At 41.5% G+C, this 14,946-nt stretch overlaps 1 protein-coding gene across 5 annotated transcripts in view; it reads right to left on the bottom strand.

Annotated features, from left to right (window-relative positions):
- Positions 1-12,837, bottom strand: part of SCML2 (Scm polycomb group protein like 2) — a 75,188-nt gene extending 62,351 nt beyond the window's left edge. The window contains exon 1 of one of the 5 annotated variants that reach the window (XM_036379379.1): positions 12,767-12,837. The gene's annotated coding sequence lies outside the window, so the exon portion shown is untranslated. Of the gene's footprint in view, positions 1-12,058; positions 12,347-12,439; positions 12,498-12,766 lie in introns of those variants that run through there. The other 4 variants (XM_036379401.2, XM_054518568.1, XM_036379390.2 and 1 more) reach the window with 4 other exon arrangements.
- Between the last annotated feature and the right edge of the window lie 2,109 nt (positions 12,838-14,946).

The raw sequence follows: 14,946 nt of genomic DNA, 5'->3' as shown, positions 1-14,946 counted from the left end.
TTACTGTGATTTTCTACTCCAGCATCTAGTATTTTGAACTTTGACTGTGTTCAAGTCAAACTCATTTCAAGCATCTAGCCTTGAAGCAACAAAGCCAGAAAGTTTATTATCCATGTCCATTAACTTTTCAAGTAATAATGGGTAAATATATTCAAATTTCTGAATTATGTTCTTGAATAATTTCCTTTCAAGCAACTTCCACAAGGTTTAAAGGTGACATCACCAAAAGCATGAGGAGTTTTTTGAATTTAAATATGTGCATACTCTTTCCATGATTAATTTTGTCAAAGGTAACATTTTTAGAAGCTACATCTTTCCACTGTGACATAAAAGCAGTAACAGTTGAAAAGCAGGTTATCTACATGGAATTTCTTGACTCTTCTACTCACATGCAAAAAAAAAAATTAAAATACTCATATATATCACATATAAAAAGAGAAGTATCATACAGCTGAGTATTTTCCTGAAACTGCGATCCTTTACTGAAACTTCAAGAAACTTCAAAGCACTATGATGATGGACTGGATGATGAAAACTTTATACAGTGCAAGAACATGACTAAAGCTAATTAAAAGTTTTTTAAAATGCCAGTGACTGATGAATTTATTTCACGTGTGTGTTGTCTGTGAACATGCTGGACAGTTATTACAAAAACTCAAGACTGAGACTTGAAAGGAGTTATAAATAAAACTGAGTACTACCATAAAATAAGCAGGTTTTGCTACACAATAGCATTCATAGTATAAGTGATCATCGAGATTAAGAACAGAATCCTTTTAAGCCATCAAATAGATTTGAAATACTTTATACTTTCACAGACTCCCCCAAAAATTCAAAGCTTTTCCACTGCAAGTAATAAATCATGGAAGGTGATGCAGAGTCAAAGTAACTGTTTTTACAGATTACTTTAGAACAGCGCATGGTTTTTATCTTTTTGTTCCAAGTACCAGATTGCACTTGGTGCAGTAATAAAGATTCCAACCCTGCAGTGATAGTCATCAAGTTTAGCACAACCGGAGCGTCTGTGAGAACATAAAAAGGATTCCAGCTTTTCATTAGCTTGTGTTGTACCAGATAGGCTGTTTTACAGCATGCCCACCAGCCTGTTAAAAATATAAGACAACTGAAAGTTCTGAAAGAGCTGTTTGAAATGAGGCAAATCCAACTGCAGGAACACAATATATTACTGTTTCCAAGAGGTGCTACTTAGAACTCAGTTACACCTAAGGATTCAATTTAAAGCTGCTATTAAATTAGCTCGTTGATCGTACTGTTTGTCACAGAAAACACTAAAGAACGGCATTTCTGAGCCTCTAACAACCACTACATGCTGCTGAACCACAGCAAACTTCAAACCAGTTACCTCAAACCCAGGGCAGGGTCAACCTGAAACAAAGTGCAACTTCTTCTGCAGGGGCAGATGTAGGAACTATTTTCCATCACCTCACATACTTAAGTAGCAAACTCTAAGCAAGGCAGTTGTGCCCTTTGCTAACCAAGACAGAGTCCCTTATGTCACACTCACCATCCCCAGCCTGGCTCAACCCACAGCACACCCAACACAGAAAAGAAGAAAACCACCAGCAAACACAGGGAAAACACCTCCAGGCAGATTCTGGTAAAATTACACAGCAAGGACAGATCTCAAGATTCTTGTACACATGCCTTGGCAAGCACGCTGAATAAGAAAGATGGGGTTAAGAAATTAATAGAGAAGCTTCTAGAAATAAAGGGAAAAATGAAACAAACAAGGTCAGGAATATATGAGCAAACAAAGAAATGCAATGGCAAGGCTGAAGTGCAATGGCATTAGAGTGCACAAAACAACAGAATGAAAACCAAAGTTATAAAGACTGAGATGAGCACAGAGGTTGTCAGTCACAGACAAAATGAACAAAGTATTTAAGTGACTGTCAGTACAGAATCCAGTGAGAAACCATTTGCTGCAAATTAAGGAAAAAGCAGTGGGGGAAAAATATTCCACAAACCTAGGATACTATTGGATTAATCATCAAAATGTCTTCAATCCAAAGAGCACTCAAAGGATATCCACACACTCCTGAAGTGTATTATTTACATCCCTTATGTCTCAATTCATCCTGTAAACTGAGTTTTAGTCTTATCTGATTTCCATCCCTTACATGAATTCCTTTTTAAAAAATCTGAAGGAAAGCATTTATCTGCCTTTAATTCCTTACTGAAGTTTTTATTGTTAATCCCCAAATCACTTCTACTAGCCACCTCCCACTGTGCAAGCCCTTTGTCAGAAAGCATTATATTAGTAGACAAGCTACTAATAGCTTGTCTACTAATATAATGCTTTACCTTCTCTGTATTGCTAGTACATAATACTGGGTGTCAGAAAACAGGGTAGAAAACATTTTTCCTGCCTAACTTTTCTCTTTCTATTTTTGGAAGAATTATTCAAAGGGCATGCATTGCTGCATTTCCAAGAAGGTAGCATTCTACAGAAAACGTCAAAATTGTTCCTTCTTTTGCCTGCCATGCATCTCCATTATCCTTCTGTTAGCCAGGCATTCAAGTAAGCCAAATGTCCTGAAAAAAAAATATATTTGCATATCTAGGGCTTCCCAGTGCAAGTTTATCTTGACAGCATGCTTGCTCATAAAAACACACAACAGAACTACGGAGATAAATGTAACATTTAAAAGAAGCCTAAGCAAAGAAGAGACTGTGGGTTCAGTCTGCACACAGAAGATTCAGGTTTTTCTCTCAATGACTGTGCATCTAAGGCAGGACAAGAGCCAGCAATTTTAGAGCCCATTAGCTTTTCTGACCCTACCAGTGGTACAAATGCAGTAACTTAGACCTCACCATTGGCATCTTCATGGGTGGGACAGTCATCAATGGGCAATCTCTGCTGGGTAAGGACTGAGACTATTCTTTCACACAGATACACTGCACTGAGGAGGAATCTAACAAAACAGCCACTTGGAAGCATCAATGAAGTTCTCAGTTTTAGCCTGAAATAAAGGCAGATATTTTTCAGGCTTAATGGGAACGAGTTGTATTTGCCCCTTTTTTATTCTACAAAGGCTTCAAGATTAAAATTCCATATGCAAGGGTGAAAAAGAATTACACATAGTTTGAACAGCAAAACCAGTTATAGACAGAAAATAGGTACAGTGTAAGCTAAGAAATACTTCCCCCTGCTAATGCTGTCATTTGTACAAGTCTTACATTTGCTTTCCCCATTAGCATTCACGCACTATTACATTTAGAAACACATGAGACATCAGCTCCAAGTGCTGGCCACGCTCCCTGCTCCTCTCCTCCCTGCTGTCTGCCACTGCCAGTGCTGCTGCAGAGCCCTTCAAGGAAGGGACCTGTGCAGCCTCCCCATGGGCACGGCCCAGCAGCCACAGCTCCCACTCCAGGCTCCACACACGGGGAACGGGACCTACAGGCACCAGTCACTTCCCAAACCAGTGTGACCTAGCTGCATTACTTCAAAGCCATCCTTCATGAATCTGGAACATCTTTTCCTTAAACCTAATCATCTGTCTACTCATCTCTTGTCTCTTAAATAAAACCCTACTTCACACCATTTCTAAAAGTCTTTAAGGGGCTGAAAAGAGGCAAACAAGGAGAGTAAAACTTAAAAGGATTTTTAAAATAATATACAGTATTAAATAAAATTTTCAATACTTAAAAATAATTTCCAGCAAACTACCCAGCATATAGACTCATCCAGTATACTTGAAGACACAACAGCATACTTCCTTATTTCTGTAATAAAGAGTTTTTATTAAATAAATAAAGTTTTCCTCTCAGTGCACACAGGTGGCATCATTATGGAAAAGTAAGATCTCAAAGGCTAAAGGAAGAAAAAAATTACACTTATGTATCAGAACTTTAGAAAATGTAACAAAAGCCTCCTACTTCTAAACTTAATATTATTTAGCATTACACATTTATGACTGTGAACCAAACATTAAAAATCAGGTCTTCTTTCATTTATGCACACAAATACATAATCAGTCGGTGTTCTGACAAGAAATTTGATCTGAGTTGGAATCCCTTTTAGTTCACATTCTTTGTATTAAAAAAAAAAACAACCAAAAAAGTTAAATTCTTTCAAGGAAAGGAAATTAAACTTCTACATTTTCATACAGCTCAACTTTCAATAAAGTGATATATCTGAATACCTCCTCTAGTCACTAAGAGCAAAGCTAGACAGATAGACTTTAATGAAATTCACAGGCTTTCAAACCAGCAAATATTAACTAGCCATATGTATCATTACAACAACTAAGCTTGAGTATTTCTTAAGTTGTTAAAGAAAGCCAGTGGGTACTTAGTGCTTTACAAATATATTTTTGTAATGTCATTTTCTTTAACATCAAGCAGAAATTTTCTGCATTTGCAAAACTGCTTGGTAAGTCACCAGTGGTGTACTGCTCACTATTTATGAAGTGATTAGCATAAACAAACTTTTAAGCTGTCAGCAGTAAAATATTGCCTGTAAATGTTCTGCTCTCTCTCTCCAGGTAAGTTTATGACCTGCTTTAGAATATGAGCAACTGTAATTACAGTAAGTCATACATTTCAAGAATGCGAAACTCTCTCTAAACTCTCAAACCTTATTAAGTGTGTTATTCAGTAGAGTAAAGCATTGCATATTTTAAAAAGAAACATTAACATGGTTTAGACCAAAGATTTGTTCCAAAAAATCCTGAAGCAAGAAATAATACTTATACATGAGAACATCAGAGAAGTAAGGTCTCCAAATTAAACAGCACAGCTTGTATTAATGCACAACAGAAACAATTAATGTCATGGAGATACAACATTTACTAAATTGACAGTAATTTTTAAAATTGCAGTTTAGAGCTGCTCTATGTCTACCAACAAAAAATGAAAAAGTTTTTCTCCTCCTTCCCTCCCTCCCCATCCTGCTTTAAAAGTCAGATGTGGGGTTGTAAAAACCTGAAAAAGGAAATGGTATGTGTGAAGTCAGCAGTTCAGCAAAGCGGCTGGCCATTAACAGCTTTAAATATTCTTAAAATGCCAATCTTCCCACATGAAAGGGTATTTTAATGTTATATTAAAATAAATAGAAATTTTATTTATTAAAATAAATTTTAAAACATAGCTTACGTTTCTATCTTAAACAAAAATGCCAGTTTTAGTAGTTTACTAGTACATATTTACAGGAGCACAAGATTTTGACAATTTGTTTAAATATTTTGGTGAATTCAGCACACTGAAACCTCTGTGCTATTTTCTACTTCCCCCTTCAAGCCTGGAGTACTCTTCCTGAAAACATTCATCATCATTATTCAACCTGGCTTTGTCCAAATACCTAACTCAATTTTTTTTCATAAAGTAAACTAATTAATTGTGGAAAAAAACCCCAACCAAACCTGCGTGATTAGCACTAAGAGCTACATACCTGCATGAAATTGTCTCTACACTCAGATACATCTCCTCTGTCCTCAGCTCAGCCTCCCTTACAGCCTTACAGAAGAGAGGTCTCAAACTATTCATTCTGCAAGGCACTGATCTTACTTTTAGCACAGTGTAAATACAGCAGGCAAAGGAGAAAAGAAATTGCTGTTGCAAACATAGCAAGTGCTAAAGAACTCTATACAGCTTTTCTGCACTTGTCTTTAGCAGACAAGAAGCAACAGCACCAGCAGCAGTCAGAGTGTGCAATGCATAAGGGAACTAGGAGAAAAAGAAAAACAGAGGCCCAATGGCAGAAAGGGAATTTTTCACCCTTTTAGGCAACTTTGGCTTCCTCCCTTCTACGCTGCCTTCACACTGGAAAAGGACTGTAAAAGCTTGGTTCAGCTATGATCCAACAGAGCTCTGTCCACACAGTGCACAGCCAGGAAATTCATCCCCAAAGTCCAGATTTTTTATTTACAACGGAGTATCTAGAGAAACACATCTACTTTTAGTCTGATGACGAAATATACAGAAGTCAAATAGCATGCACAAATGTTTTTTTCATTGAAGGCATGGAGAAGAGCCTTGGGACATTTCTGCACAGGATCCGACTGCTGCTGTCAGCACCCCAGATGAAGCTTCAGAACAACGTGTTTGTCTCCTCTCGCTTCTACTCAACACCAGCAGCAACATACTTCTGCTACCATCCTCTTCCAGTGCATAAAATACCTGTTTCTCTCTCCCTCTTGAGAATCCAAACAACATAATGCTGACTGGGACTACCTGCCACTATATATTAACAAAGACACAATTTGCCTCAACTCATTTTTCTGCTGCTGCAACACTCCATGGTGTAGCCTGGCTCATGTAATGGAATAACTACACTGATCCCACATACTGGTGTCCAGTCAGGGAACAAAACCAAACCAACCAGAACTAAACAACCCTCAAGCAATTTCCTGATAGCTCCTCTGTCGAGACAATGTTTTCTGCAGAAAAAAAAAACCCAGAGAGCTGCTTGCAGTTTCCAGGCATATGCACTGGACTCACCTGTTGCTGGTGCTCATAGCTGTGCTACTTCCCCAACTCAAAAAGTCCCCTTACACAAGGGATCTTCGTGCAAATGTCACTAAAAATATTTGTCCATCTATTGAACAAACTTATTATTGAATCTCAGAATATTGTGAGTTGAAATGGACCCACAAGGATCATCAAGGTCCAACTCCTCTCCCTGGACAGAACGACCCCAAGAATCACACCAAATGCCATTCCAAAGGACCATTCAGTGCTGCTAGACATTTCTGCAGCTAACAAAGCACTAACAGGTCATAAAAGACATAACAACTCCTAAATGCTCAAAGGACTAGACAGCTGCAAATACTCGGCTGTACTATTTGCTTCGCTCTGCAAAAACAGAAGACAACTAAAGACTAAAAGCATCAATTTGCAGCAAATCTCTATCTTTCTTCCCACTTTCTATGACAACTTCCCAATTGTATTAAAAAAAACAACACAGAGGTGAAGCAAGCCATAACAGGGCAATCTCCTCCACCTCTTCCTCAGCATGGCAGCACATCTGTCACTGGTTGTATGTGGCTCAGGCCCAGGACAGTGGCAGAGTATCTCCCTTTCTGCTGTTTCTGGAGACACCCTTTCTGAAGGTAAGCCCCCCTCTTTCCTCCACTCAGTGCTTACACCATTGAGAACTAGAAATATTCAGACTATGTAGTATTTTCCTACAACAAGCTGAAAAATAATTACAAACCATATTCAGAGTTTTCCATCTAACCATAACACTGCTTATTTTGGGATTAAAACCAGTTCATATCATCTGACCTTCCCAAAAAACTGCTGTCTGCCTCTTTACAGCGCTCCAGTGCAGGGTACACATATAAGAGATCTGGTAGGGGAAGTGCCATCAAACATGCAGCAGCCCTTTTAATCTCTGAGCCCCTGACAGACATTAGTGACAATAAAGAGTTCCACCAAATTTAGCAGCTCTGATACCCTTTCACATTCCTCCATGCACAAGACTCACTTTTACAAACTGCCCTTTTTAAGTGGGCTTTTAGAAGTGCCCCACAAACTGCACTCCTTCCACTGAACCTGCCTGCATTAATCTCTGATAGATTCCACACAGTACATAAATAATGGTACATGCTCCATTTTAGGTATGCACCTCATTAAAATGGTGCTACTCTCTTACAGGTTTATAAACTTCAGCTGCTCCCTGCACTAATGTATGGTAGAGGATGAAAGGCTCAACCTCGTCTTCGCCCTACACTAAAAGGAGTCTCGTATTACCTTGAGAAGACAACTGACTTAGATTTCCATCAAAGAAGTTCATCCCTTTTATGAAAATTGATGGAAAGGAAAATGATGGAATTCCCTTGGTATCTTAAATTGAATTTGACCTGATTTGTGAAGGCCAAAAATAAAATGATCTAAACAGCACATCTACCTTTAATACAATGTTTTACTTGGGTTTAGATGACAACATACAAATATTAAGAATATAAACCACTTATGGGTTAAAAAAAAACCAAACAAACAGGAATCAGTCCAAAACTACTCATGCTTAAACTGGATACAGCATTATTCTTACAAAGTCAAAAAAGAAAATGTACTTTAGGATTAGTTTGGACCTAAGATATCTAGAGAGTATTCTACCTGTGAAGCAGAAAGGCTATCACCGTGCTATAACACATGAAAGAGCACTAAAATTGTGCTAAAGGTGTAGTATTTCAGAAACACATTAATATTAGGCTCTGTAAGTAATTTAGAAGAGCAGGAAGAGAGCACACATAACCACAACAAGCACACCATCAGTATTGCACCAGCTTGGATCCAAACTGATCAGCCAGTACCCAGAAAGCAGGTGCCTTAGTTGAAGTTGCCTTAGTGCCTTAGTATGAACCAGTCTTGAAACAAGACTGCTGAAACAAAAGAGACATGGAACTTAACATCACAAAGAAGAAACCCCTATTTCATTTAGATCCAAGATAAGAAAATAATGAATTTTTGCTCCTACCCAAAAGACATAGAAACTAAAGCTTCCTTCTTCTGACAGGGATCTTGGGCAAAGAGTTGCTAAGGGCACGTACACAGCACATCCCTGCAGACACACAGTGCTAAGGGTGTATGTAACACATTACATCCCCTTTACAACTGGTTTCATTGTGTGCACTTATGCCAAATGTCCATTGTATATAAAAGAAACTATCAGAGCAAGCCCAAAAAATAAAAGTAATAGAAACAGCTGCTGCTTTCTGAACGGTTATGAGGCAGCTCCTGACTTTCCTCCAGACCTACACCATTGTTGACCAAGCAGAAAGACCAACAAGGATGAGATACAAGTACCTCTGATGGTCATCAGCACCATTTATGCACCACTCACTCTTTGTGTATAGATCTGCTCCGGATAAAAGGGGAGCCTGCTCACTGTTGGCTCAGGTACCTGAAGTCACCCTTCCCATCCCAAAAGATGGTAATCTACTTGAAGAGATCACAGATACAGAACACAAGTTTTTGGCAACGTGCTCAGTTTACAGAAACACACCTGGACTGAGCAGGTGACTCACCAAATGATCTTCTGCTGCTCCCAGGAGCGAGGCAGCATTGCTGCTCCAGCACTGCTGGCCAGCACTGCAGCAGGAGCTGGGTGCACACCCTCAGCCCTCACTGACCACACACAGCAAGTCAGCCAGCAGGTGCATGAAGGTACAAAAATAGTACTTACACAGAAGCATACTCTTAAAAAGCCTTACAGTTCACTTAAGTACTCAACTGCCTCACTTTTCAGTGACTTTACCTCAAACAAATTAATTGCCCCTCCACTTGGACATTGTAAGGAAAGCTGCTCACACACACATTATCAGTCATCATTACGATGCAAAAATAAACTTAACTGCATATAACTAATATTAAAGCATCCTAACACTTATTTATAGAGCAGTTGGACCTTACAAGAAATCTCCAAATATGTACAAATTTTCTAGGAAAAGCACCCTCATATACCAAAAGCACAAATCACAGTAAAAAAGAATTATTCATCAAATTGTATTTATTTACAAATATTCTGGAACTTTAAATTTAAACATTTCCACTGCTTCTTATTTACCCACTGCTCTATTACACTTTGACAATTTTATATGGGCATTTCTGGCTCTTCCCACACACTAGAAAAATCTCATTCTGAGCAATTTATGTTGCATGTCTTACACTTTCAAGAATACAAACGGTATAGTCCTTTACATTTAAGATTTTAATCTCTGAAAAAAGCAATCAGCACTAAGGCTGGGTGCCTAAGGCTATTTCTTTCAAATGGGAATGAAGAGAACTTTAAATGCCCCCGCAGATATGGAGCTCACAAAATTAGTTAACAACCTCCCTTGTCTAGACTCCTTGAAGCAGTGTCCTGGTCCCTACCTGTAATTTCTTCTATATTTACACTTTAAAAATATCACAATAGACTGTCAAATTATATTTCTAAAGATTTCCTTAAAACATGAAAAGAATAAGTATGTATTTCACTCACCCTTCTTTGATGCAGATATATCCAGACAAATAAGAAAGCCAGCTGCAGTGTCCTGAACAGTTAATGACAAATGTCATTTCCTGTTAGTGACACTATTTAGTGGCAGTGGATAATTGCTGAAGACTTCATTTGTCCCTGTACATTCACTCAGCAAAGGGAGTAAACAGGACTCACTCACAGCTCACGATCCCATTGGAATATCAAGAAAACAGACACCTATGTACAACAGGCACAAGCAGCTAAGTTTGCTTAGAGTTTCTTCACATTCTCTCAAGTAAAGCTGCACTTCAGCACAAATTTTAGACAGGTAATGGAATCAATACTTTCTCAGTATACAAATTTCACACTAGCAAAATGTATCTTTTGAACTCGAGCAGCTACTCCAGAAAACAATGCCTCTGCCTTACGAGCACACTATCTGGTCACAGCAACGGCAGTCTCAGCAAAGGGGGAAAAAAGCATCTGTAATCTGTACATTTAATGTAGGAACACACAAAGTCAAAAGAAAAATATTTTAAAGTACAGCCATTGCTTGTTTCCTAAAATTCCTACATCAAGACTTATATATGTCTGAATGTTAAGAACAATCTAGTTATGTTATGTTCTCATATCTACATGGTCTCTAATTGTTGTGAAAGTAATTTATGCTTTTACTACAGTACATCATGAAAAGCCAACATTTGTTTTTGCTGAATCTAAACATTATTACAAGAATATAAAATACCAAGCAACCTGAAAGATATCACACAAATACTGCTACCTATTTACATCAAATAGAAAAACAGAGCATCGACTCCATCAACTGAGTATCAAAAAAAATTAGCAAACTCTATTTTCATATTCAATACCAGACCATATTAAAGTTAAAAGCCATATAAACACTTCCTGGTCTCAAACTCCGTTTCACCATACACTGTTTCCTGCAGCTTCCCACTTGCATTACTGCACAACTTCCCATAAATAAAATACTAACAGAAGGGTCTCCAATGCACTTCTTCTTTACATCAGATCAAGTAATATCATCCTTAAATAGTACTTACATTTTATGGCACCCTAAGGGATAAAATCAGCTCCCCCTGCCCCCCAAAGCACAGCCTGGCTATACAAAGAGTTTCTGTGGACACACTCTAAGTGCAATGGCTCACATGGGCTGTGGGCTGCTGTGGCCTGAGCAGCACTCGATGGTGGCCCGTGGAGAGCTGGTACAGCACAATGCATCATTCCCTCCCCTATTTACTCTGAAACATTAACGTGACAGCCCAAAACCCAAGGGTAACACAGCAAACGCCTCCCTGCAATACTGCTCCCATCTGTACCAGTGCTGCAGTTCTTGGTGACCCTGCACGACTGCCTCACCAACTGCTTTGCTCTGCCACTTCCAAAGAGTAAGGTGAAGCAGGAATGATCTTAGAATCCAAAGGTTTAAGACTGTTAGTCTATATTATAAAAAATTCATAACCAGTCATACTTGAAGAGCTGTTTACAAGTCAGACACAGCATGCTCTGAAAACCTACTGTCATATCTACAGAGTCTATGCTTTTTAAGTTTTCATCACCTTGTCTAGGTTAGTTAGGATATGCACGAGTCACAAGCAAAGTTTACATTACCAGAACCCAGTAAAATATCACTATTTTCCATTTTCATTAAACCTTTTAGGTCTTAGAATTATTTTTTGCTATCTCTTATAGTCTAACTCATCAGAGAAACAGCAAATTACTGTGGAAAGACTTCAACTTTAAACTGTATTAACACTTAAAGCATGCCTTCACTCCTAAAGAATAATTGAGCATAAAATTTAACTTGAATATTGATACACACTACAGCACGGTAATAACGTGTTATAGGTGAGCCTAGCTAACGAGAACAATGACAAACACGGTAACAGAACTTTCCATATTTGAACTACTTTCTTTGAACCATCCAAAATTATGACTCCCCGTGCAAGATACCCCCTTTAAGTCGACAATCAATATATGCCACACACGCAGTTTAACTGTAAAGAAAACGGGAACAGTGCCGCAGTGCACAGCAACCCGACAAGTGCCCCACAATAGGCCACGTCTGGCACCGCGCTGTCTTCAAGCGGCCCCCCCAGCACCCCTTACCCAACACAAGCGAGCGCTCGGAATTAAATGATTTTTAACATGCACCCGGCTTTCCTGGTCGACGCCCGTTGCCCAGTACCTCGCCAGCCTCGGCGGTCGGCGGGCAGGGATGATCGGGAGCAGCCCCCGCCGGGAGGACGGGGAGCCACGGCCACCGCGGGGGAGGCAGCGGGGCCGCCCCGGCGAGGGGAGGCGTGTCCTGCTCGGGCTCCTGTCAAACGCCGCCGGCCCCGCCGCTCGTCCCGGAGGCACCGGCGGCTCGGGGACCTCCCGTGCCGCCCTTGCCCACCGGAGCTCCTGCTACCGGGAGTCGCGGCCACCCCGGGACAGAGAGAGGCACGCTGTTAGCGCCGGCAGACAGAGCCGCCCCGCTCCTCTCACCCTCGCAGCTGCGCTCGGACTCGGCCACCCGCGGGTCCCCGCGGGCGCAGTCGGCGGGACCCGCCGCACTCTTAGTTCAGCCCGCAAAGGAGGGGAACGGTGCTGGAGCATGGGGAAGCCCCGGCCAGACCCGGTGCCGCCTCCAGCGCAATGTTGTTGCCGAGGAGGGGAACCCGGACCGGGGCGCCCGGCGGCCACGGCGGGCGGAGGCTGCGGTGCGAGCCTAGGAGGGGGCGCGACGTCCGCCTCGCCTCCCTTTCTCTCTCCGCTCCTCCCTCCCCCTGCCCGCCACCGCGGGGAGCGGGAAACGCCGCCGCCGCCACTCACCGGGCGGGCGGGACGCGGCTCCGCGGCGTCCTGTCAAGCAGCTCCTGCCGCCGCCCGCCTCACGCCGCCGCCATGTTCCGGGGGCACCGCGCATGCCCGGCAGCGGCACCGGGGGCGCGGGGCCTCTCCCCCCGCCGTCCCCCTTCCGCCCGCCGCGGCGGGGGCGGCTCCGCTCGGGGCTGCGCGACCCGCGGGCATCCCGAGATACCGGCATCTCCTCACGGCCAGAATCCCCGCACTGCCCGCCATCCCCGCCTGCATCCCCTCATGGCCGCCAGCCCCGCAACCCCCCTCCATCCCCGCGCCCCGCCGGCATCTCCGCACGGCCGCTGTCCCCGCGCCGTCAGAATCCCCGCGCTGTGCCCGGACCTGCGGCGGGAGGGGTTGGCGGGGGCTGCTGCGCCCGGGAGCGGGAGCGCCTTGCGAGGGGGGAAAGGAGCCCTTGGCAGGTGTTTTTGTAGGAGACTCGGGTGTGAGCAGTGAACGCCTGCAGAAGGCGTGAGGGATCGGTGGCGGGGGCTCTGAGGGGAAGCTGAGGCGGCCGGTGCCGAGCGCGGCAGCCGCGGCGCGGTGGTGCCGGCACCGCCAGCGTACACGTGGTGAACAGTGCCCTGCATTGAACGTGCAAGAGTGATCACGGAATATGAGTATAATACATATCACCGCTTATAACGGGTAATAATGCACGTTATAATCGGTGCATATCCACCTGGGAAATAGTACATTATTATTTTACAGACATCTAAGCTTATAAGTACTGTATAATAGGAAAAGCTCTTCCTTGGCTTTTTGGGAGGATGCATTCCGATTTTATAAGTTTTGGGTGTTTTAATTCAGACCCGAAGAGGCGAGTAGGCATAAGCATAACTGGTACAACATCATACTTTAAATGCTACCAGCATTCAGAGGAGTTTGTGCCCAATTTTCATCTGCGGTATTTAACATCACTCGGAAGTGAAATTTTAAATGCGAAATTACGCAAAAGTCATCAGATTGAGGTTCTGTGAGTTTTTTTTTAATGAAAAAAACCCCAAACCACAGAAAAGAAACCCCAAATATCTACCCAACCCTCCTCATACTCTTCTGTATGACAGTGAAATTCGTACAGCCCATTTAGTATCCTGCATATACTGCAAGTTACTAGTAACAATTTATTTTAAGCACTCTCATAAGCAGCAAATGGATCTTTAGAAACAAGGAAAATGAGTCCTTGACATAGTTGTAAATATTTAATATTAAGACAACATGAAAGAAACAAGTAAAAATATGCTAATCCAAGTAATTAAAATACACAAGAGGAAGAGAAAGAAATACTGAAACATGCTTACAGAAAGCCTTTATAGTGAAATGTGTTATGCTCATCACCAATGCAGATGAATGCTGCTTTTAATTTAAAATATTTTCCCCTTTCTGTAATATTGGACTTTTGCAGGAAAATGAGAGATTATGTTCATTGTAATGATAGATACAAAAACATGCCAAGTGTCACAGAATAAGTCCCTGTGAGACACAGAAGAAATGAAAACAGATTTTAAAGCTATTCTTTTAACCCAAGCCAGTTCTAGATACAAGATCTGAGGGATCTGTTCCCTGGGAGGCAGTGGGACACCGTATCTCAGTTTCTACAGCTGTTGTTGCAGAACAACATGAACTGGTGCCGTCCTATACCAGCTCGTAATTGTCCCTGAAGGCTGAAATCGGGAAGTCCAGCCAACAATAATCCTGCTTCTTAGATCCCTGATGTGATGAAGCAGAATAAACAATAGTCATGAGAATAAATGTCTACAAGATACATCACCAGAAAAAAGAGCAGAATAGAAGAAAACTTTTAACACCTTCTTCTAATCCAGGAATGGATTTATAATGCTTTCACATGTGTCCTTCACCTCCAAGCTATTGCTGACGTAAAACAAAAAAATTCTTTACAGGATTTTTAGAAAAGGAAGAAAAAATCCTGACTGCTTCTATTTTCCAGTAGAATGATGACCTTGTTTTCTGGTGACTCGCCCATCATCTTTCATTTTCTTTTGGAGGTACTTAACTGAAATACTTGGGTCAGAAAAACAAGCTTTTTTTAAGTTCTCAGTGTTCTTCACAAAGAAGGAGATAGACACATGCATCTGCATGTATATATAAGTATGTATGTATACATATATGTGTATATGTATACATATATAAAT

The sequence above is a fragment of the Molothrus ater genome, chromosome 2 (genome assembly GCF_012460135.2).
Source record: "Molothrus ater isolate BHLD 08-10-18 breed brown headed cowbird chromosome 2, BPBGC_Mater_1.1, whole genome shotgun sequence".
Classification (NCBI taxonomy): domain Eukaryota; kingdom Metazoa; phylum Chordata; class Aves; order Passeriformes; family Icteridae; genus Molothrus; species Molothrus ater.
Note: the sequence above shows the minus strand (reverse complement) of the source record. Positions and strands in the feature narration are given on the sequence as shown.